Here is a 24,128-nt window from a genome sequence, read left to right as displayed (position 1 = left end):
ATTAGTACAATTTGCATTTACACCACAAGGATTTGTTTGACATTCATTGATATCTGGAAACATATTACAGATAACGTTGGCAAGGATTAAATTGAGTTTGATTTTGATAATCTGTACAAATCTTCTCTATACTTTTCCCCAAAACAAAAGTATTAAATAACTCTTAACATGCTGAGTATAATTACAAATGAAAAAGAATCTAAAATCCTCTTTCCATTTTCAACTTAGGCATGCTGGAAGGAAAAGACTAACTCAAGGGTATATAAAGCAACTATACTAGAGCAAACAAGCAAATTAGCTAGAGTAATCGTGTGAGCTAGGTAGCTGACGAGGAAGCAGCGGTTAAATAGCACCTTTCGGAGAGATCGAAAGCCGGAAGAAAATCAATTTTGACAATGCACATAACAAATACTTTTGAATATGCCGATATTCTATTTTTACGTTACCTGTACAGTTATAACCATTGCCTTCATAGCCCATGTGACAAGTACAATTGTATGAACCATCGATATTGGTACAATTTGCATTTACATCACAAGGATTTGTTTGACATGCATTGATTTCTAGAAATATATTATAGATGACGTTTGAAAGATTACATTGAGTTTTATTTTGAAAAAAAAAAAATTATTCATTATATAATTATTAACAACCAGACTTAGCTTAGTATATGGCATATTGAGCAATTTTAATCAAAAAATTTGTTTATGCCGATATTCTATGTTCACTTTACCTGTACAGTTGTTACCATTGCCCTCATAGCCCATGTTACATGTACAATTATATGAACCATCAGTGTTGGTGCAATTTGCATTTACATCACAAGGATTTGTTTGACATTCATTTATATCTAGAAACATATTACAGATAACGTTGGCAAGGACTACATTGAGTTTGATTTTGATAATCTGTAGAAATCTTTTCTATACTTTTTCAAAAAGAAAATATTATTCATTATATAATTATAACAAGCAGACTAGCTTAGCTGAGCATATGGAATGGTGAACAATTGTAAATCAAAAAAGAATGTCAAATTTTGTTTATGCCGATATTCTATGTTCACCTTACCTGTACAGTTGTAATTACCATTGCCCTCATAGCCAATGTTACAAGTACAATTATATGAACCATCAGTATTAGTACAATTTGCATTTACACCACAAGGATTTGTTTGACATTCATTTATATCTAGAAACATATTACAGATAACGTTGGCAAGGACTACATTGAGTTTGATTTTGACAATCTGTAGAAATCTTTTCTATACTTTTTCAAAAGAAAATATTATTCATTATATAATTATAACAAGCAGACTACCTTAGCTGAGCATATGGAATGGTGAACAATTGTAAATCAAAAAAGAATGTCAATTTTGTTTATGCCGATATTCTATGTTCACCTTACCTGTACAGTTGTAATTACCATTGCCTTCATAGCCCATGTTACAGTACAATTATTATGAACCATCAGTATTAGTACAATTTGCATTTACACCACAAGGATTTGTTTGACATTCATTGATATCTAGAAACATATTACAGATGACGTTGGCAAGGATTAAATTGAGTTTGATTTTGAAAATCGGTAGAAATCTTTTCTATACTTTTCCCCAAAACAAAAGTATTAAATAACTGTTAACATGCTGAGTAAAATTACAAATGAAAAGAATCTAAAATCCTCTTTCCATTCTAACTTAGGCATGCTGGAGGAAAAGACTAACTCAAGGGTATACAGCATTTATACTAGAGCAAACAAGCAATTAGCTAGAGTAATCGTGTGAGCTAAGTAGCTGAAGAGGAAGCAGCAAATAAATAGCACCTTTCGGAGAGATCGAAAGCCGGAAGAAAATCAATTTTGACAATGCACATAACAAATACTTTTGAATATGCCGATATTCTATTTTTACGTTACCTGTACAGTTATAACCATTGCCTTCATAGCCCATGTGACAAGTACAATTGTACGAACCATCGATATTGGTACAATTTGCATTTACATCACAAGGATTTGTTTCACATGCATTGATTTCTAGAAATATATTATGGATGACGTTTGAAAGATTACATTGAGTTTTATTTTGAAAAAATATTATTCATTATATAAATATTAACAATCAGACTTAGTTTAGTATATGGCATGGTGAGCAATTGTAAATCAAAAAAGAATGTGAAATTTTGTTTATGCCGATATTCTATGTTCACTTTACCGGTACAGTTGTTACCATTGCCCTCATAGCCCATGTTACATGTACAATTATTGAACCATCGTGGTTGGTGCAATTTGCATTTACATCACAGGATTGTTGACATTCATTTATATCTAGAAACATATTACAGATGACGTTGGCAACGATTAAATTGAGTTTGATTTTGATATACTGTACAAATCTTCTCTATTTTTTGCCCAACAAAAGTATTAAATAACTGTTAACATGCTGAGTTATTACAAATGAAAAAGAATCTAAAATCCTCTTTCCATTTTCAACTTAGGCATGCTGCAAGGAAAAGACTAACTCAAGGGTATATAAAGCAACTATACTAGAGCAAACAAGCAAATTAGCTAGACTAATCGTGTGAGCTAGGTAGCTGACGAGGAAGCAGCAGATAATAGCATCTTTCGGAGAGATCGAAAGCCGGAAGAAAATCAATTTTGACAATGCACATAACAAATACTTTTGAATATGCCGATATTCTATTTTTACGTTACCTGTACAGTTATAACCATTGCCTTCATAGCCCATGTGACAAGTACAATTGTATGAACCATCGATATTGGTACAATTTGCATTTACATCACAAGGATTTGTTTGACATGCATTGATTTCTAGAAATTATTATAGATGACGTTTGAAGATTACATTGAGTTTTATTTTGAAAAAAAATATTATTCATTATATAATTATTAAACCAGACTTAGCTTAGTATATGGCATGGTGAGCAATTGTAAATCAAAAAAGAATGTAAAATTTTGTTTATGCCGATATTCTATGTTCACTTTACCTGTACAGTTGTTACCATTGCCCTCATAGCCCATGTTACATGTACAATTATATGAACCATCAGTGTTGGTGCAATTTGCATTTACTCACAAGGATTTGTTTGACATTCATTTATATCTAGAAACATATTACAGATGACGTTGGCAAGGACTACATTGAGTTTGATTTTGATAATCTGTAGAAATCTTTTCTATACTTTTTTAAAAAGAAAATATTATTCATTATACAATTATAACAAGCAGACTAGCTTAGCTGAGCATATGGAATGGTGAACATTTGTAAATCAAAAAGAATGTCAAATTTGTTTTTGCCGATATTCTGAGTTCACCTTACCTGTACAGTTGTATTACCATTGCCCTCATAGCCCATTTACAAGTACAATTATATGAACCATCAGTATTAGTACAATTTGCATTTACACCACAAGGATTTGTTTGACATTCATTGATATCTGGAAACATATTACAGATAACGTTGGCAAGGATTAAATTGAGTTTGATTTGATAATCTGTACAAATCTTCTCTATACTTTTCCCCAAAACAAAAGTATTAAATAACTCTTAACATGCTGAGTATAATTACAAATGAAAAAGAATCTAAAATCCTCTTTCCATTTTCAACTTAGGCATGCTGGAAGGAAAAGACTAATTCAAGGGTATATAAAGCAACTATACTAGAGCAAACAAGCAAATTAGCTAGACTAATCGTGTGAGCTAGGTAGCTGACGAGGAAGCAGCGGATAAATAGCACCTTTCGGAGAGATCGAAAGCCGGAAGAAAATCAATTTTGACAATGCACATAACAAATACTTTTGAATATGCCGATATTCTATTTTTACGTTACCTGTACAGTTATAACCATTGCTTTCATAGCCCATGTGACAAGTACAATTGTATGAACCATCGATATTGGTACATTTGCATTTACATCACAAGGATTTGTTTGACATGCATTGATTTCTAGAAATATATTATAGATGACGTTTGAAAGATTACATTGAGTTTTATTTTGAAAAAAAAATATTATTCATTATATAATTATTAACAACCAGACTTAGCTTAGTATATGGCATGGTGAGCAATTGTAAATCAAAAAAGAATGTAAAATTTTGTTTATGCCGATATTCTATGTTCACTTTACCTGTACAGTTGTTACCATTGCCCTCATAGCCCATGTTACATGTACAATTATATGAACCATCAGTGTTGGTGCAATTTGCATTTCACAAGGATTTGTTTGACATTCATTTATATCTAGAAACATATTACAGATGACGTTGGCAAGGACTACATTGAGTTTGATTTTGATAATCTGTAGAAATCTTTTCTATACTTTTTTAAAAAGAAAATATTATTCATTATATAATTTAACAAGCAGACTAGCTTAGCTGAGCATATGGAATGGTGAACATTTGTAAATCAAAAAAGAATGTCAAATTTTGTTTTTGCCGATATTCTACGTTCACCTTACCTGTACAGTTGTAATTACCATTGCCCTCATAGCCCATGTTACAAGTACAATTATATGAACCATCAGTATTAGTACAATTTGCATTTACACCACAAGGATTTGTTTGACATTCATTGATATCTGGAAACATATTACAGATAACGTTGGCAAGGATTAAATTGAGTTTGATTTTGATAATCTGTACAAATCTTCTCTATACTTTTCCCCAAAACAAAAGTATTAAATAACTCTTAACATGCTGAGTATAATTACAAATGAAAAAGAATCTAAAATCCTCTTTCCATTTTCAACTTAGGCATGCTGGAAGGAAAAGACTAACTCAAGGGTATATAAAGCAACTATACTAGAGCAAACAAGCAAATTAGCTAGAGTAATCGTGTGAGCTAGGTAGCTGACGAGGAAGCAGCGGATAAATAGCACCTTTCGGAGAGATCGAAAGCCGGAAGAAAATCAATTTTGACAATGCACATAACAAATACTTTTGAATATGCCGATATTCTATTTTTACGTTACCTGTACAGTTATAACCATTGCCTTCATAGCCCATGTGACAAGTACAATTGTATGAACCATCGATATTGGTACAATTTGCATTTACATCACAAGGATTTGTTTGACATGCATTGATTTCTAGAAATATATTATAGATGACGTTTGAAAGATTACATTGAGTTTTATTTAAAAAAAAAATATTCATTTATAATTATTAACAACCAGACTTAGCTTAGTATATGGCATGGTGGAGCAATTGTAAATCAAAAAAGAATGTAAAATTTTGTTTATGCCGATATTCTATGTTCACTTTACCTGTACAGTTGTTACCATTGCCCTCATAGCCCATGTTACATGTACAATTATATGAACCATCAGTGTTGGTGCAATTTGCATTTACATCACAAGGATTTGTTTGACATTCATTTATATCTAGAAACATATTACAGATGACGTTGGCAAGGACTACATTGAGTTTGATTTTGATAATCTGTAGAAATCTTTTCTATACTTTTTTAAAAAGAAAATATTATTCATATAATTATAACAAGCAGACTAGCTTAGCTGAGCATATGGAATGGTGAACATTTGTAAATCAAAAAAGAATGTCAAATTTTGTTTTTGCCGATATTCTACGTTCACCTTACCTGTACAGTTGTAATTACCATTGCCCTCATAGCCCATGTTACAAGTACAATTATATGAACCATCAGTATTAGTACAATTTGCATTTACACCACAAGGATTTGTTTGACATTCATTGATATCTGGAAACATATTACAGATAACGTTGGCAAGGATTAAATTGAGTTTGATTTTGATAATCTGTACAAATCTTCTCTATACTTTTCCCCAAAACAAAAGTATTAAATAACTCTTAACATGCTGAGTATAATTACAAATGAAAAAGAATCTAAAATCCTCTTTCCATTTTCAACTTAGGCATGCTGGAAGGAAAAGACTAACTCAAGGGTATATAAAGCAACTATACTAGAGCAAACAAGCAAATTAGCTAGAGTAATCGTGTGAGCTAGGTAGCTGACGAGGAAGCAGCGGTTAAATAGCACCTTTCGGAGAGATCGAAAGCCGGAAGAAAATCAATTTTGACAATGCACATAACAAATACTTGTTGAACTATGCCGATATTCTATTTTTACGTTACCTGTACAGTTATAACCATTGCCTTCATAGCCCATGTGACAAGTACAATTGTATGAAACCATCGATATTGTACAATTTGCATTTACATCACAAGGATTTGTTTGACATGCATTGATTTCTAGAAATATATATAGATGACGTTTGAAAGATTACATTGAGTTTTATTTTGAAAAAAAAAAAATTATTCATTATATAATTATTAACAACCAGACTTAGCTTAGTATATGGTATTGAGCAATTTTAATCAAAAAATTTGTTTATGCCGATATTCTATGTTCACTTTACCTGTACAGTTGTTACCATTGCCCTCATAGCCCATGTTACATGTACAATTATATGAACCATCAGTGTTGGTGCAATTTGCATTTACATCACAAGGATTTGTTTGACATTCATTTATATCTAGAAACATATTACAGATGACGTTGGCAAGGACTACATTGAGTTTGATTTTGATAATCTGTAGAAATCTTTTCTATACTTTTTCAAAAAGAAAATATTATTCATTATTAATATATATAACAAGCAGACTAGCTTAGCTGAGCATATGGAATGGTGAACAATTGTAAATCAAAAAAGAATGTCAAATTTTTGTTTATGCCGATATTCTATGTTCACCTTACCTGTACAGTTGTAATTACCATTGCCCTCATAGCCATGTTACAAGTACAATTATATGAACCATCAGTATTAGTACAATTTGCATTTACACCACAAGGATTTGTTTGACATTCATTTATATCTAGAAACATATTACAGATAACGTTGGCAAGGACTACATTGAGTTTGATTTTGACAATCTGTAGAAATCTTTTCTATACTTTTTCAAAAAGAAAATATTATTCATTATATAATTATAACAAGCAGACTACCTTAGCTGAGCATATGGAATGGTGAACAATTGTAAATCAAAAAAGAATGTCAAATTTTGTTTATGCCGATATTCTATGTTCACCTTACCTGTACAGTTGTAATTACCATTGCCTTCATAGCCCATGTTACAAGTACAATTATATGAACCATCAGTATTAGTACAATTTGCATTTACACCACAAGGATTTGTTTGACATTCATTGATATCTAGAAACATATTACAGATGACGTTGGCAAGGATTAAACTGAGTTTGATTTTGATAATCTGTAGAAATCTTTTCTATACTTTTCCCCAAAACAAAAGTATTAAATAACTGTTAACATGCTGAGTAAAATTACAAATGAAAAAGAATCTAAAATCCTCTTTCCATTCTAAACTTAGGCATGCTGGAAGGAAAAGACTAACTCAAGGGTATATACAGCATTTATACTAGAGCAAACAAGCAAATTAGCTAGAGTAATCGTGTGAGCTAAGTAGCTGAAGAGGAAGCAGCAAATAAATAGCACCTTTCGGAGAGATCGAAAGCCGGAAGAAAATCAATTTTGACAATGCATATAACAAATACTTTTGAATATGCCGATATTCTATTTCTACGTTACCTGTACAGTTATAACCATTGCCTTCATAGCCCATGTGACAAGTACAATTGTACGAACCATCGATATTGGTACAATTTGCATTTACATCACAAGGATTTGTTTCACATGCATTGATTTCTAGAAATATATTATGGATGACGTTTGAAAGATTACATTGAGTTTTATTTTGAAAAAATATTATTCATTATATAAATATTAACAATCAGACTTAGTTTAGTATATGGCATGGTGAGCAATTGTAAATCAAAAAAGAATGTGAAATTTTGTTTATGCCGATATTCTATGTTCACTTTACCGGTACAGTTGTTACCATTGCCCTCATAGCCCATGTTACATGTACAATTATATGAACCATCAGTGTTGGTGCAATTTGCATTTACATCACAAGGATTTGTTTGACATTCATTTATATCTAGAAACATATTACAGATGACGTTGGCAAGGATTAAATTGAGTTTGATTTTGATATACTGTACAAATCTTCTCTATATTTTTGCCCAAAACAAAAGTATTAAATAACTGTTAACATGCTGAGTATAATTACAAATGAAAAAGAATCTAAAATCCTCTTTCCATTTTCAACTTAGGCATGCTGCAAGGAAAAGACTAACTCAAGGGTATATAAAGCAACTATACTAGAGCAAACAAGCAAATTAGCTAGACTAATCGTGTGAGCTAGGTAGCTGACGAGGAAGCAGCAGATAAATAGCATCTTTCGGAGAGATCGAAAGCCGGAAGAAAATCAATTTTGACAATGCACATAACAAATACTTTTGAATATGCCGATATTCTATTTTTACGTTACCTGTACAGTTATAACCATTGCCTTCATAGCCCATGTGACAAGTACAATTGTATGAACCATCGATATTGGTACAATTTGCATTTACATCACAAGGATTTGTTTGACATGCATTGATTTCTAGAAATATATTATAGATGACGTTTGAAAGATTACATTGAGTTTTATTTTGAAAAAAAATATTATTCATTATATAATTATTAACAACCAGACTTAGCTTAGTATATGGCATGGTGAGCAATTGTAAATCAAAAAAGAATGTAAAATTTTGTTTATGCCGATATTCTATGTTCACTTTACCTGTACAGTTGTTACCATTGCCCTCATAGCCCATGTTACATGTACAATTATATGAACCATCAGTGTTGGTGCAATTTGCATTTACATCACAAGGATTTGTTTGACATTCATTTATATCTAGAAACATATTACAGATGACGTTGGCAAGGACTACATTGAGTTTGATTTTGATAATCTGTAGAAATCTTTTCTATACTTTTTTAAAAAGAAAATATTATTCATTATACAATTATAACAAGCAGACTAGCTTAGCTGAGCATATGGAATGGTGAACATTTGTAAATCAAAAAAGAATGTCAAATTTTGTTTTTGCCGATATTCTGAGTTCACCTTACCTGTACAGTTGTAATTACCATTGCCCTCATAGCCCATGTTACAAGTACAATTATATGAACCATCAGTATTAGTACAATTTGCATTTACACCACAAGGATTTGTTTGACATTCATTGATATCTGGAAACATATTACAGATAACGTTGGCAAGGATTAAATTGAGTTTGATTTTGATAATCTGTACAAATCTTCTCTATACTTTTCTCCAAAACAAAAGTATTAAATAACTCTTAACAAGCTGAGTATAATTACAAATGAAAAAGAATCTAAAATCCTTTTTCCATTTTCAACTTAGGCATGCTGGAAGGAAAAGACTAACTCAAGGGTATATAAAGCAACTATACTAGAGCAAACAAGCAAATTAGCTAGAGTAATCGTGTGAGCTAGGTAGCTGACGAGGAAGCAGCGGATAAATAGCACCTTTCGGAGAGATCAAAAGCCGGAAGAAAATCAATTTTGACAATGCACATAACAAATACTTTTGAATATGCCGATATTCTATTTTTACGTTACCTGTACAGTTATAACCATTGCCTTCATAGCCCATGTGACAAGTACAATTGTATGAACCATCGATATTGGTACAATTTGCATTTACATCACAAGGATTTGTTTGACATGCATTGATTTCTAGAAATATATTATAGATGACGTTTGAAAGATTACATTGAGTTTTATTTTGAAAAAAAAAATATTATTCATTATATAATTATTAACAACCAGACTTAGCTTAGTATATGGCATGGTGAGTATTTTTAATCAAAAAAGAATGTAAAATTTTGTTTATGCCGATATTCTATGTTCACTTTACCTGTACAGTTGTTACCATTGCCCTCATAGCCCATGTTACATGTACAATTATATGACCATCAGTGTTGGTGCAAATTTGCATTTTACATCACAAGATTTGTTTGACATTCATTTATATCTAGAAACATATTACAGATAACGTTGGCAAGGACTACATTGAGTTTGATTTTGATAATCTGTAGAAATCTTTTCTATACTTTTTTAAAAAGAAAATATTATTCATTATATAATTATAACAAGCAGACTACCTTAGCTGAGCATATGGAATGGTGAACAATTGTAAATCAAAAAAGAATTGAAATTTTGTTTCTGCCGATATTCTATGTTCACCTTACCTGTACAGTTGTAATTACCATTGCCCTCATAGCCCATGTTACAAGTACAATTATATGAACCATCAGTATTAGTACAATTTGCATTTACACCACAAGGATTTGTTTGACATTCATTGATATCTAGATACATATTACAGATAACGTTGGCAAGGATTTAATTGAGTTTGATTTTGATAATCTGTAGAAATCTTTTCTATACTTTTCCCGAAAACAAAATATATTTTATGAAATAATTATTGATAAGCGGCGGATATGACATGGTGAAAAATTGCAAATGAAAAAGAATAGAAAATCCTCTTTCCAACTTCAACTGCAACATTCTGGGAAGAAAAGGCTAATTCATGGGTATATAATATAACTACTAATAAGCAAATAAGAAATTAAACTGATCCTGTGAACTAAATAGCTGTCAAAGAAAAAAAAATTTTGACAGTGGATATAACAGATAATTTTGTGTATGCCGATATTCTGTGTTCACCTTACCTGTACAGTTGTAACCATTGCAATATATATATATTACAGATAACGTTGGCAAAGATTATATTGAGTTATATTTTGACAATCTGTAGAAATCTTTTTCTATATTTTTCCCCAAAACAAAATATACTTCATGAAATAACTATTGACAAGCTGCGTGTATGACATGGTGAACAATTGCAAATGAAAAAGAATTTAAAATCCTCTTTCCATCTTCAACTTACACATTCTGGGAAGAAAAGGCTAATTTATGGGTATAAAATACAACTACTAGAATAAACAAGGAAATTAAACTGATCCTGTGAACTAAATAGCTGTCGGGGAAACAGCTGTAGAAATATCGCTCGTGTTCAGGACTTGGATTTGCGATAGAAAACCAGAGAAAAATAAATGTTGACCGTGGATATAACAGATACTTTTGTCTATGCCGATCTTCTGATTTCACCTTACCTGTACAGTTGTAACCATTGCCATCATAGCCCATGTTACAAGTACAATTATATGAACCATCTGTATTAGTGCAATTTGCATTTGCATCACAAGGATTTGTTTCACATTCATCCATATCTAGAAATATATTACAGATGACAATCGAAAGGATTACGTTGAGTTTGATTTTGATAATCTGTAGCAATTTTTCTCTATACTTTTCCCCAAAACAAAAATATTTTATCAAATAATTATTACCAAGCTGGGTGTATCGTATGGTGAACAATTGAAAATTAAAAAGAATCAAAAATCATCTTTCCCGCTTCAACTTAGGCTTTTTGGTAAACAAAGACTATTTCATGTGTAAATATTAAAACTACTGGAGCAAACAAAAAAATTAGAGTAATCGTGTGAGCTAGGTTGCTGTTGGGGTAGCTGAGCTAGGTAGTGTGAGATAGGTAGCTGTCAAACCATTATCAAATTTCCATCTACTATTTTTTCCCAAATATTTTTTTAAAAAAAATTGTTAAAAATATTCTTTCCGCTGTCTTACCTGTGCAATTAAATCCATCTCCAGAATATCCAGGATCACATGTACAAAAATAGGATCCATCTGTGTTATTGCACGTAGCATTGGAATGACATGAAGAAGATGTTTGGCATTCGTTAACATCTGAAATGACAGTTGTAGCATTTTTATTTTCATTTTCTGTCTTTTACTTATACATTCGCGAAAAACATTATTTCTGGTGTAGGCCTATAATCTGTTCCATTAAATCCGTCTCCTGTATATATCGAGAATTAGATATGAAGATATAAGATCCGTTTGTGTTATTGGACGTAGGATTGGAATGACATGGGGGAGTTTTTAGGCATTCGTCAACATCTAATATGGCATTTTTAGTGTTTATTGCTCTATATGAATAGATTGAATAAATTAAATCATAATTTGTTTCAGAAGATTCAGAGCCTCTGATTGGCTAAAAGCCATGTTAACTTGAAAAAGAGTTCTGGAAAGTGCAATTACTTTGAAGTTTTGATAAAACAATGAAATCACTGTGTAATATATTTTGTGAAAAAAAAACATTCGGCGTTTAGCCCTTCAGTTGCCAGTTCGGGATTTAGTTTGAGCTGTTTTGATGTTATTAAAGTATATAACTTTTATTTAAGCTGTGAAAATCTATAAACTGCAGCTGGAAAACGGGTAATGTTTACTGTATTTTACCATTCACTAGACACTACTCTTTAAGCACTAGTTGTGTTTCGAGGGTTATAATACATCTTTTTCGTTTTTTATATTATAATCATTCCATTTGAATAGAAATTTTAAATGCGAAGCCTTTTAGCTAGTATATAACCATGTATGGACCATAGAAAAAAAAAACGGTTGATACCCTCATTTAGTGTTTGATTTTGATAATCTGTAGAAATCATTTTCTATACTTTTACCATAAAAAAATATTTCATTATATAATTATCAACCATCTGACTTAGCTGAGTATATAACATGGTGAATACTTGTAAATGAAAAAAGAATGTAAAATTCTCTCTCCTTCCTCAAACTAGGCACGTTAGATCAAAGCCAAAGACTATATCATGCTCTAATTATTCAACTATTAGAGCAAACAAGGAAATTAAACTAATCGGTGAGCAGATAGCTGTCGGGGAAACAGCAGTAGAAATATCGCTTGCGTTCAGAACTTGGATTTGCGTTAGAAAACCAGAGAAAAATAAAATTTGATTCTAGAATAACAGATAATTTTCTTTATGCCGATATTCTGTGTTCACCTTACCTGCACAGTTGTAACCATTGCCCTCATAGCCCATGTTACAAGTACAATTTATGAACACCTGTAGTAGTGCAATTTGCATTCACATCGCAAGGACTTGTTTGACATTCATTGATATCTGAAAATATATTACAAATGACGTTCGCAAGGATTATAATGAGTTTGATTTTATAATCTGTGCAAATCTTTTTGTACTTTCCCCAAAATTAAATATTTTATCAAATAATTATTAACAAGCTGAGTATATGGCATGGCGAAAAATTGCAAATGAAAAAGAATTTCAAATCCTTTTCTTTCTTCAACTTAAGCTTGTTGGAACGACGTTAAAAACTAATAAATGTTCTCATTATTCAACTATATTAGAGCAAACAAGGAAATTAAACTATTCCTGTGAGCTAGATAGCTACCGGGGAAACAGCTGTAGAAATAGCTTGCGTTCAGAACTTGGATTTGCGATAGAAAACCAGAGACAAAGAAAATTTGACTGTAGAATAACAGATAATTTTGTTTATGCCGAATCTGCGTTCACCTTACCTGTACAGTTGTAACCATTGCCCTCAAGCCCATGTTACAAGTACAATATATGAACCATCAGTATTAGTGCAATTTGCATTTACATCACAAGGATTAATTGTTTCACATTTATTAATATCTAGAAATATATTACAGATGACATTCAAAAGGATAACATTGAGTTTGATTTTGATAATCTGTAGAAATCTTTTTCTATACCGTTCCCCCCCAAAAAAATATTTACCAAATAATTAAAAAGCTGGGTGACCGCATTGTGAACAATTGCAAATGAAAAAGAGTCAAAAATCCTCTTCCCGCTTCAACTTAGGCTTGTTGGTGGGCAAAGACTATTTCATGTGTAAATATTAAAACTACTAGAACAAACAAGGAAATTAGAGCAAGCGTGTGAGCTAGGTAGCTGTCGGGGTAGCTGAGCTAGGTAGTGTGAGATAGGTAGCTGCCAAACCATATCAAATTTCCATCTACTATTTTTTCAAAAATTTTTTAAAAAGAAATTGTTAAAATAATTCTTTCCGCTGTCTTACCTGTGCAATTAAATCCATCTCCAGAAATCCAGAATCACATGTACAAAAATAAGATCCATCTGTGTTATTGCACGTAGCATTGGAATGACATGGGGAAGATGTTTGGCATTCGTCAACATCTGAAATGACAGTCGCAAAATTTTTTCTTCCATTTACTATTCTTTCTCAAACATTTGTTAAAGATATTTGTTAAAATAATATTTCCGTTGTCTTACCTGCGCAATTAAATCCATCTCCAGTATATCCAGAATCACATGTGCAAATATAAGATCCATCTGTGTTATTGCACGTAGCATTGGAATGACATGGAGAAGATGTTTGGCATTCGTTAACATCTGAAATGACAGTTGTAGCATTTTTATTCATTTTCTGTCTTTTACTCATACATTCGCGAAAAACATTATTTCTGGTGTAGGCCTATAATCTGTTCCATTAAATCCGTCTCCTGTATATATCGAGAATTACATATGAAGATATAAGATCCATTTGTGTTATTGGACGTAGGATTGGAATGACATGGGGGAGTTTTTAGGCATTCGTCAACATCTAATATGGCATTTTTAGTGTTTATTGCTCTATATATTGAATAGATTGAATAAATTAAATCATAATTTGTTTCAGAAGATTCAGAGCCTCTGATTGGCTAAAAGCCATGTTAACTTGAAAAAAGAGTTCTGGAAAGTGCAATTACTTTGAAGTTTTGATAAAACAATGAAATCACTGTGTAATATATTTTGTGAAAAAAAAACATTCGGCGTTAGCCCTTCAGTTGCCAGTTCGGGATTTAGTTTGAGCTGTTTTGATGTTATTAAAGTATATAACTTTCATTTAAGCTGTGAAAATCTATAAACTGCAGCTGGAAAACGGGTAATGTTTACTGTATTTTACCATTCACTAGACACTTCTCTTTAAGCACTAATTGGTTGTACGTTTTCGAGGGTTATAATACATCTTTTTCGTTTTTTATATTATAATCATTCCATTTGATATAGAAATTTTTAAATGCGAAGCCTTTAGCTAGTATATAACCATGTATGGACCATAGAAAAAAAAACGGTTGATACCCTCATTTAGTGTTTGATTTTGATAATCTGTAGAAATCATTTTCTATACTTTTACCATAAAAAAATATTCATTATATAATTATCAACCATCTGACTTAGCTGAGTATATAACATGGTGAACACTTGTAAATGAAAAAAGAATGTAAAATTCTCTCTCCTTCCTCAAACTAGGCACGTTAGATCAAAGCCAAAGACTATATCATGCTCTAATTATTCAACTATTAGAGCAAACAAGGAAATTAAACTAATCGTGTGAGCTAGATAGCTGTCGGGGAAACAGCAGTAGAAATATCGCTTGCGTTCAGAACTTGGATTTGGGTTAGAAAACCAGAGAAAAATAAAATTTGATTCTAGAATAACAGATAATTTTTTATGCCGATATTCTGTGTTCACCTTACCTGCACAGTTGTAACCATTGCCCTCATAGCCCATGTTACAAGTACAATTATATGAACCATCTGTATTAGTGCAATTTGCATTCACATCGCAAGGACTTGTTTGACATTCATTGATATCTGAAAATATATTACAGATGACGTTCGCAAGGATTATAAATGAGTTTGATTTTTATAATCTGTACAAATCTTTTTGTACTTTTCCCCAAAATTAAATATTTTATCAAATAATTATTAACAAGCTGAGTATATGGCATGGTGAAAAATTGCAAATGAAAAAGAATTTCAAATCCTTTTTCTTTCTTCAACTTAAGCTTGTTGGAACGACGTTAAAAACTAATAAATGTTCTCATTATTCAACTATATTAGAGCAAACAAGGAAATTAAACTATTCCTGTGAGCTAGATAGCTGCCGGGGAAACAGCTGTAGAAATATCGCTTGCGTTCAGAACTTGGATTTGCGATAGAAAACCAGAGACAAAGAAAATTTGACTGTAGAATAACAGATAATTTTGTTTATGCCGATATTTTGTGTTCACCTTACCTGTACAGTTGTAACCATTGCCCTCATAGCCCATGTTACAAGTACAATTATATGAACCATCAGTATTAGTGCAATTTGCATTTACATCACAAGGATTAATTGTTTCACATTCATTAATATCTAGAAATATATTACAGATGACATTCAAAAGGATAACATTGAGTTTGATTTTGATAATCTGTAGAAATCTTTTTCTATACTTTTCCCCCCAAAAAAATATTTTACCAAATAATTATTAAAAAGCTGGATGTACCGCATTGTGAACAATTGCAAATGAAAAAGAGTCAAAAATCCTCTTTCCCGCTTCAACTTAGGCTTGTTGGTGGGCAAAGACTATTTCATGTGTAAATATTAAAACTACTAGAACAAACAAGGAAATTAGAGCAATCGTGTGAGCTAGGTAGCTGTCGGGGTAGCTGAGCTAGGTAGTGTGAGATAGGTAGCTGCCAAACCATTATCAAATTTCTATCTACTATTTTTTCTCTAATATTTTTTAAAAAAAAATTGTTAAAAATATTCTTTCCGCTGTCTTACCTGTGCAATTAAATCCATCTCCAGAATATCCAGAATCACATGTACAAAAATAAGATCCATCTGTGTTATTGCACGTAGCATTGGAATGACATGGGGAAGATGTTTGGCATTCGTCAACATCTGAAATGACAGTCGCAAAATTTTTTTTCTTTTATTTACTATTCTTTCTCAAACATTTGTTAAAGATATTTGTTAAAATAATATTTCCGTTGTCTTACCTGCGCAATTAAATCCATCTCCAGTATATCCAGAATCACATGTGCAAATATAAGATCCATCTGTGTTATTGCACGTAGCATTGGAATGACATGGAGAAGATGTTTGGCATTCGTTAACATCTGAAATGACAGTTGTAGCATTTTTATTTTCATTTTCTGTCTTTTACTCATACATTCGCGAAAAACATTATTTCTGGTGTAGGCCTATAATCTGTTCCATTAAATCCGTCTCCTGTATATATCGAGAATTACATATGAAGATATAAGATCCATTTGTGTTATTGGACGTAGGATTGGAATGACATGGGGGAGTTTTTAGGCATTCGTCAACATCTAATATGGCATTTTTAGTGTTTATTGCTCTATATATTGAATAGATTGAATAAATTAAATCATAATTTGTTTCAGAAGATTCAGAGCCTCTGATTGGCTAAAAGCCATGTTAACTTGAAAAAGAGTTCTGGAAAGTGCAATTACTTTGAAGTTTTGATAAAACAATGAAATCACTGTGTAATATTTTGTGAAAAAAAAAACATTCGGCGTTTAGCCCTTCAGTTGCCAGTTCGGGATTTAGTTTGAGCTGTTTTGATGTTATTAAAGTATATAACTTTCATTTAAGCTGTGAAAATCTATAAACTGCAGCTGGAAAACGGGTAATGTTTACTGTATTTTACCATTCACTAGACACTTCTCTTTAAGCACTAATTGGTTGTACGTTTTCGAGGGTTATAATACATCTTTTTCGTTTTTAGTGCAAAGTTTCTGTGAAACTTTGCAGTATTGTGGTGAGTGGCGAAAATTCACATCAGACAGTCAGTCAGTCAGTCATAGTGTAAACTCCGGGGGGCGGAGTGTTTTTTGTTTGTCGTCTTTGATCCTATGTGGGTGGGTATCAGGAAGTTTGTTTGATCAAGTATATAGTTTTCTGATTTGTATATTCTTTAGCATTTTCAATTTGAACAAAATAGGAAAGAATTACTGTGGTTATTGTAAATTTTATAACATTCGTTACGATGATATGTGTGTTGTTCCCCCCGGTACACGCGATTTCATCTTGAACAGCGCATTAATGCGCATAAGGCCGCGATTAATATTCAGAAGCGCAAAATACAATAAGGAGCGATGGAGCGACGAAGTGTTGTTTTGAAATATTTTAAGCGAAAAGCGAGCAAATGTTCGAGAATTTGTGAACTCATTAAACGCAGAACCAAGAAAGAATACGTCCACATCCACTATCGTATTTTAACTACACGCATAACATAATATACACGACTTATTTTGATAATGTACTTCACGAATCTAACATGTGTTGATAGCAATTGATACTGCTGTATAATCGACTATGGAGGTTAAAATTTTTAACCATAACAGTGCTTAATAATTACTATTTGTTATAGAGAAACAATGGAGCGAGACAGTTCTGTTTAAAATGTACAAATCTGAAGCAAATGGCGATTACTAGCAAGTGCCGATCAGTATTATCAGGTTAAATGTATGCTAAGCTGCTACACGACATGCACTATTACTACACGTAATAAACACTATATTTGAACTGATCATTGATGCGCGCATCGTGTTATAAACACACGCATCGAATATTACACTGCGCGATTTATTTAGATCGTATACTTCATTGAATAGAGTGCTAGACAACACAAACTTCATGAAGCATAGGATTGTTTTGTATTTTACGTATTGCAGTTAATTCACGCTAAAATGTTGACAATTAAGTGCTAATATTATTTAGTTCGTTTTCTTACAGTACAACTTCATAGAGCTATATTTATTTAGTGCTTTGTATTTTATTTAGGTAGGCTATAGTGCGATTGCGCGCATATGGTTATGTAAATAGACGGATCGGTTTTGAATATATACAGGCGTCCAATCAGTCCAAAAGAAGGGCAAAGTAATTATTTCATCTGCGCGACCACATTTTAAAAGTCCCGTACGCCTATGCATAAACCAATTTTACTGTCATAAAAAATGCTTCAAAATGAAAACTGTGGATCCACACAGTGGGCATCAAGGCTAATATTGTTATGGTTGATATCCATATATAATATCGCGACTATAGTAATGTAATTTGAGTATGTTTGGTTATATTTTCGTGCTGTGTGGACAAGTGATCGATTCACGCATCGGTTATGTAAATCATGCAAGGTTTATTTACTTTAATTAAGGTTTATACAGTATAGTGCAATTTGAAACTATCTTGTGGGATTCTTCTCAGAAATATTTTATTATAAAATGTTGACATCATTTATTTAATACTTCAGTTCAGGCGAGAACGGGTTGTTTGTTTGAGCTATATTCGTCAAAAGCACAACTCGCAAAATAATGATGTACGTAAAAATTGAGCTAGACGCGAGAACACTCATTGACAAATATATATATATATATATATATATATATATTATATTATATATTATATATATAATTATATATATATATATATATATATATATAATATATAATATGGATAACCGCGCATTTTTGCACAATCACAAGTATAACAGCATTTGCATTATAGCTAAAACTTTGCACTATCCTCGGATCCCTAGTTTATATTATAATCATTCCATTTGATATAGAAATTTTTAAATGCGAAGCCTTTTAGCTAGTATATAACCATGTATGGACCATAGAAAAAAAAAAACGGTTGATACCCTCATTTAGTGTTTGATTTTGATAATCTGTAGAAATCATTTTCTATACTTTTACCATAAAAATATTTCATTATATAATTATCAACCATCTGACTTAGCTGAGTATATAACATGGTGAACACTTGTAAATGAAAAAAGAATGTAAAATTCTCTCTCCTTCCTCAAACTAGGCACGTTAGATCAAAGCCAAAGACTATATCATGCTCTAATTATTCAACTATTAGAGCAAACAAGGAAATTAAACTACTCGTGTGAGCTAGATAGCTGTCGGGGAAACAGCAGTAGAAATATCGCTTGCGTTCAGAACTTGGATTTGCGTTAGAAAACCAGAGAAAAATAAAATTTGATTCTAGAATAACCGATAATTTTCTTTATGCCGATATTCTGTGTTCACCTTACCTGCACAGTTGTAACCATTGCCCTCATAGCCCATGTTACAAGTACAATTATATGAACCATCTGTATTAGTGCAATTTGCATTCACATCGCAAGGACTTGTTTGACATTCATTGATATCTGAAAATATATTACAGATGACGTTCGCAAGGATTATAATGAGTTTGATTTTTATAATCTCTTCAAATCTTTTTGTACTTTTCCCCAAAATTAAATATTTTATCAAATAATTATTAACAAGCTGAGTATATGGCATGGTGAAAAATTGCAAATGAAAAAGAATTTCAAATCCTTTTTCTTTCTTCAACTTAAGCTTGTTGGAACGACGTTAAAAACTAATAAATGTTCTCATTATTCAACTATATTAGAGCAAACAAGGAAATTAAACTATTCCTGTGAGCTAGATAGCTGCCGGGGAAACAGCTGTAGAAATATCGCTTGCGTTCAGAACTTGGATTTGCGATAGAAACCAGAGACAAAGAAAATTTGACTGTAGAATAACAGATAATTTTGTTTATGCCGATATTCTGTGTTCACCTTACCTGTACAGTTGTAACCATTGCCCTCATAGCCCATGTTACAAGTACAATTATATGAACCATCAGTATTAGTGCAATTTGCATTTACATCACAAGGATTAATTGTTTCACATTCATTAATATCTAGAAATATATTACAGATGACATTCAAAAGGATAACATTGAGTTTGATTTTGATAATCTGTAGAAATCTTTTTCTATACCGTTTCCCCCCAAAAAAAATATTTTACCAAATAATTATTAAAAAGCTGGGTGTAGCGCATTGTGAACAATTGCAAATGAAAAAGAGTCAAAAATCCTCTTTCCCGCTTCAACTTAGGCTTGTTGGTGGGCAAAGACTATTTCATGTGTAAATATTAAAACTACTAGAACAAACAAGGAAATTAGAGCAATCGTGTGAGCTAGGTAGCTGTCGGGGTAGCTGAGCTAGGTAGTGTGAGATAGGTAGCTGCCAAACCATTATCAAATTTCCATCTACTATTTTTTCTCAATATTTTTTAAAAAAAATTGTTAAAAATATTCTTTCCGCTGTCTTACCTGTGCAATTAAATCCATCTCCAGAATATCCAGAATCACATGTACAAAAATAAGATCCATCTGTGTTATTGCACGTAGCATTGGAATGACATGGGGAAGATGTTTGGCATTCGTCAACATCTGAAATGACAGTCGCAAAATTTTTTTTCTTCCATTTACTATTCTTTTCTCAAACATTTGTTAAAGATATTTGTTAAAATAATATTTCCGTTGTCTTACCTGCGCAATTAAATCCATCTCCAGTATATCCAGAATCACATGTGCAAATATAAGATCCATCTGTGTTATTGCACGTAGCATTGGAATGACATGGAGAAGATGTTTGGCATTCGTTAACATCTGAAATGACAGTTGTAGCATTTTTATTTTCATTTTCTGTCTTTTACTCATACATTCGCGAAAAACATTATTTCTGGTGTAGGCCTATAATCTGTTCCATTAAATCCGTCTCCTGTATATATCGAGAATTACATATGAAGATATAAGATCCATTTGTGTTATTGGACGTAGGATTGGAATGACATGGGGGAGTTTTTAGGCATTCGTCAACATGTAATATGGCATTTTTAGTGTTTATTGCTCTATATATTGAATAGATTGAATAAATTAAATCATAATTTGTTTCAGAAGATTCAGAGCCTCTGATTGGCTAAAAGCCATGTTAACTTGAAAAAGAGTTCGGAAAGTGCAATACTTTGAGTTTTGATAAAACAATGAAATCACTGTGTAATATATTTAAAAAAAAACATTCGGCGTTAGCCCTTCAGTTGCCAGTTCGGGATTTAGTTTGAGCTGTTTGAGTATTAAAGTATATAACTTTCATTTAAGCTGTGAAAACTATAAACTGCAGCTGGAAAACGGTAATGTTTACTGTATTTTACCATTCACTAGACACTTCTCTAAGCACTAATGGTTGTACGTTTCGAGGGTTATAATACATCTTTTTCGTTTTTATATTTATAATCATTCCATTTGATATAGAAATTTTTAAATGCGAAGCCTTTTAGCTATAATAAACCATGTATGGACCATAGAAAAAAAAAACGGTTGATAACCCTCATTAGTGTTGATTTTGATAATCTGTAGAAATCATTTCTATACTTTTACCATAAAAAAAATTTCATTATATAATTATCAACCATCTGACTTAGCTGAGTATATACATGGTGAACACTTGTAAATGAAAAAAGAATGTAAAATTCTCTCTCCTTCCTCAAACTAGGCACGTTAGATCAAAGCCAAAGACTATATCATGCTCTAATTATTCAACTATTAGAGCAAACAAGGAAATTAAACTAATCGTGTGAGCTAGATAGCTGTCGGGGAAACAGCAGTAGAAATATCGCTTGCGTTCAGAACTTGGATTTGCGTTAGAAAACCAGAGAAAAATAAAATTTGATTCTAGAATAACAGATAATTTTCTTTATGCCGATATTCTGTGTTCACCTTACCTGCACAGTTGTAACCATTGCCCTCATAGCCCATGTTACAAGTACAATTATATGAACCATCTGTATTAGTGCAATTTGCATTCACATCGCAAGGAACTTGTTTGACTCATTGATATCTGAACATATATTACAGATGACGTTCGCAAAGATTATAATGAGTTGATTTTTATAATCTGTGCAAATCTTTTTGTACTTTTCCCCAAAATTAAATATTTTATCAAATAATTATTAACAAGCTGAGTATATGGCATGGTGAAAAATTGCAAATGAAAAAGAATTTCAAATCCTTTTTCTTTCTTCAACTTAAGCTTGTTGGAACGACGTTAAAAACTAATAAATGTTCTCATTATTCAACTATATTAGAGCAAACAAGGAAATTAAACTATTCCTGTGAGCTAGATAGCTGCCGGGGAAACAGCTGTAGAAATATCGCTTGCGTTCAGAACTTGGATTTGGCGATAGAAAATCAGAGACAAAGAAAATTTGACTGTAGAATAACAGATAATTTGTTTATGCCGATATTTGTGTTCACCTTACCTGTACAGTTGTAACCATTGCCCTCATAGCCCATGTTACAAGTACAATTATATGAACCATCAGTATTAGTGCAATTTGCATTTACATCACAAGGATTAATTGTTTCACATTCATTAATATCTAGAAATATTACAGATGACATTCAAAAGGATAACATTGAGTTTGATTTTGATAATCTGTAGAAATCTTTTTCTATACCGTTTCCCCCCAAAAAAAAATTTTACCAAATAATTATTAAAAAGCTGGATGTACCGCATTGTGAATTGAATGAAAAAGAGTCAAAATCCTCTTTCCCGCTTCAAATTAGCTTGTTGGTGGGCAAAGACTATTTCATGTGTAAATATTAAAACTACTAGAACAAACAAGGAAATTAGAGCAATCGTGTGAGCTAGGTAGCTGTCGGGGTAGCTGAGCTAGGTAGTGTGAGATAGGTAGCTGCCAAACCATTATCAAATTTCTATCTACTATTTTCTCAAATATTTTTTAAAAAAAAATTGTTAAAAATATTCTTTCCGCTGTCTTACCTGTGCAATTAAATCCATCTCCAGTATATCCAGAATCACATGTGCAAATATAAGATCCATCTGTGTTATTGCACGTAGCATTGGAATGACATGGAGAAGATGTTTGGCATTCGTTAACATCTGAAATGACAGTTGTAGCATTTTTATTTTCATTTTCTGTCTTTTACTCATACATTCGCGAAAACATTATTTCTGGTGTAGGCCTATAATCTGTTCCATTAAATCCGTCTCCTGTATATATCGAGAATTACATATGAAGATATAAGATCCATTTGTGTTATTGGACGTAGGATTGGAATGACATGGGGGAGTTTTAGGCATTCGTCAACATCTAATATGGCATTTTTAGTGTTTATTGCTCTATATATTGAATAGATTGAATAAATTAAATCATAATTTGTTTCAGAAGATTCAGAGCCTCTGATTGGCTAAAAGCCATGTTAACTTGAAAAAGAGTTCTGGAAAGTGCAATTACTTTGAAGTTTTGATAAAACAATGAAATCACTGTGTAATATATTTTGTGAAAAAAAAAACATTCGGCGTTTAGCCCTTCAGTTGCCAGTTCGGGATTTAGTTTGAGCTGTTTTGATGTTATTAAAGTATATAACTTTCATTTAAGCTGTGAAAATCTATAAACTGCAGCTGGAAAACGGGTAATGTTTACTGTATTTTACCATTCACTAGACACTTCTCTTTAAGCACTAATTGGTTGTACGTTTTCGAGGTTATAATACATCTTTTTCGTTTTTAGTGCAAAGTTTCTGTGAAACTTTGCAGTATTGTGGTGAGTGGC

General features: G+C 31.9%; 5 long non-coding RNA genes across 5 annotated transcripts; all 5 read right to left on the bottom strand.

The window, feature by feature from the left end:
* Window positions 1-14: 14 nt before the first annotated feature.
* LOC114537460 lies at window positions 15-763 on the bottom strand. The gene is made up of 3 exons (XR_003688588.1): window positions 734-763; window positions 447-563; window positions 15-53 (listed from the first exon to the last, which is right to left on the bottom strand). It is a non-coding gene; the product is annotated as an uncharacterized LOC114537460 (long non-coding RNA).
* Window positions 764-2,302: 1,539 nt separating this feature from the next.
* LOC114537467 lies at window positions 2,303-3,029 on the bottom strand. Its single transcript, XR_003688594.1, has 3 exons — window positions 3,000-3,029; window positions 2,707-2,823; window positions 2,303-2,319 (listed from the first exon to the last, which is right to left on the bottom strand). It is a non-coding gene; the product is annotated as an uncharacterized LOC114537467 (long non-coding RNA).
* A 1,520-nt stretch (window positions 3,030-4,549) lies between these two features.
* On the bottom strand, window positions 4,550-5,298 carry LOC114537462. Its single transcript, XR_003688590.1, has 3 exons — window positions 5,276-5,298; window positions 4,982-5,098; window positions 4,550-4,588 (listed from the first exon to the last, which is right to left on the bottom strand). It is a non-coding gene; the product is annotated as an uncharacterized LOC114537462 (long non-coding RNA).
* Window positions 5,299-7,969: 2,671 nt separating this feature from the next.
* LOC114537463 lies at window positions 7,970-8,726 on the bottom strand. Its single transcript, XR_003688591.1, has 3 exons — window positions 8,697-8,726; window positions 8,400-8,516; window positions 7,970-8,006 (listed from the first exon to the last, which is right to left on the bottom strand). It is a non-coding gene; the product is annotated as an uncharacterized LOC114537463 (long non-coding RNA).
* A 386-nt stretch (window positions 8,727-9,112) lies between these two features.
* On the bottom strand, window positions 9,113-9,872 carry LOC114537459. The gene is made up of 3 exons (XR_003688587.1): window positions 9,843-9,872; window positions 9,545-9,661; window positions 9,113-9,151 (listed from the first exon to the last, which is right to left on the bottom strand). It is a non-coding gene; the product is annotated as an uncharacterized LOC114537459 (long non-coding RNA).
* Window positions 9,873-24,128: the final 14,256 nt, after the last annotated feature.

This window comes from Dendronephthya gigantea, unplaced genomic scaffold, assembly GCF_004324835.1.
Source record: "Dendronephthya gigantea isolate DGI-Jeju-01 unplaced genomic scaffold, DenGig_1.0 000157F, whole genome shotgun sequence".
Lineage (NCBI taxonomy): Eukaryota > Metazoa > Cnidaria > Anthozoa > Malacalcyonacea > Nephtheidae > Dendronephthya > Dendronephthya gigantea.
This window is presented reverse-complemented; position numbering and strand designations above follow the sequence as displayed.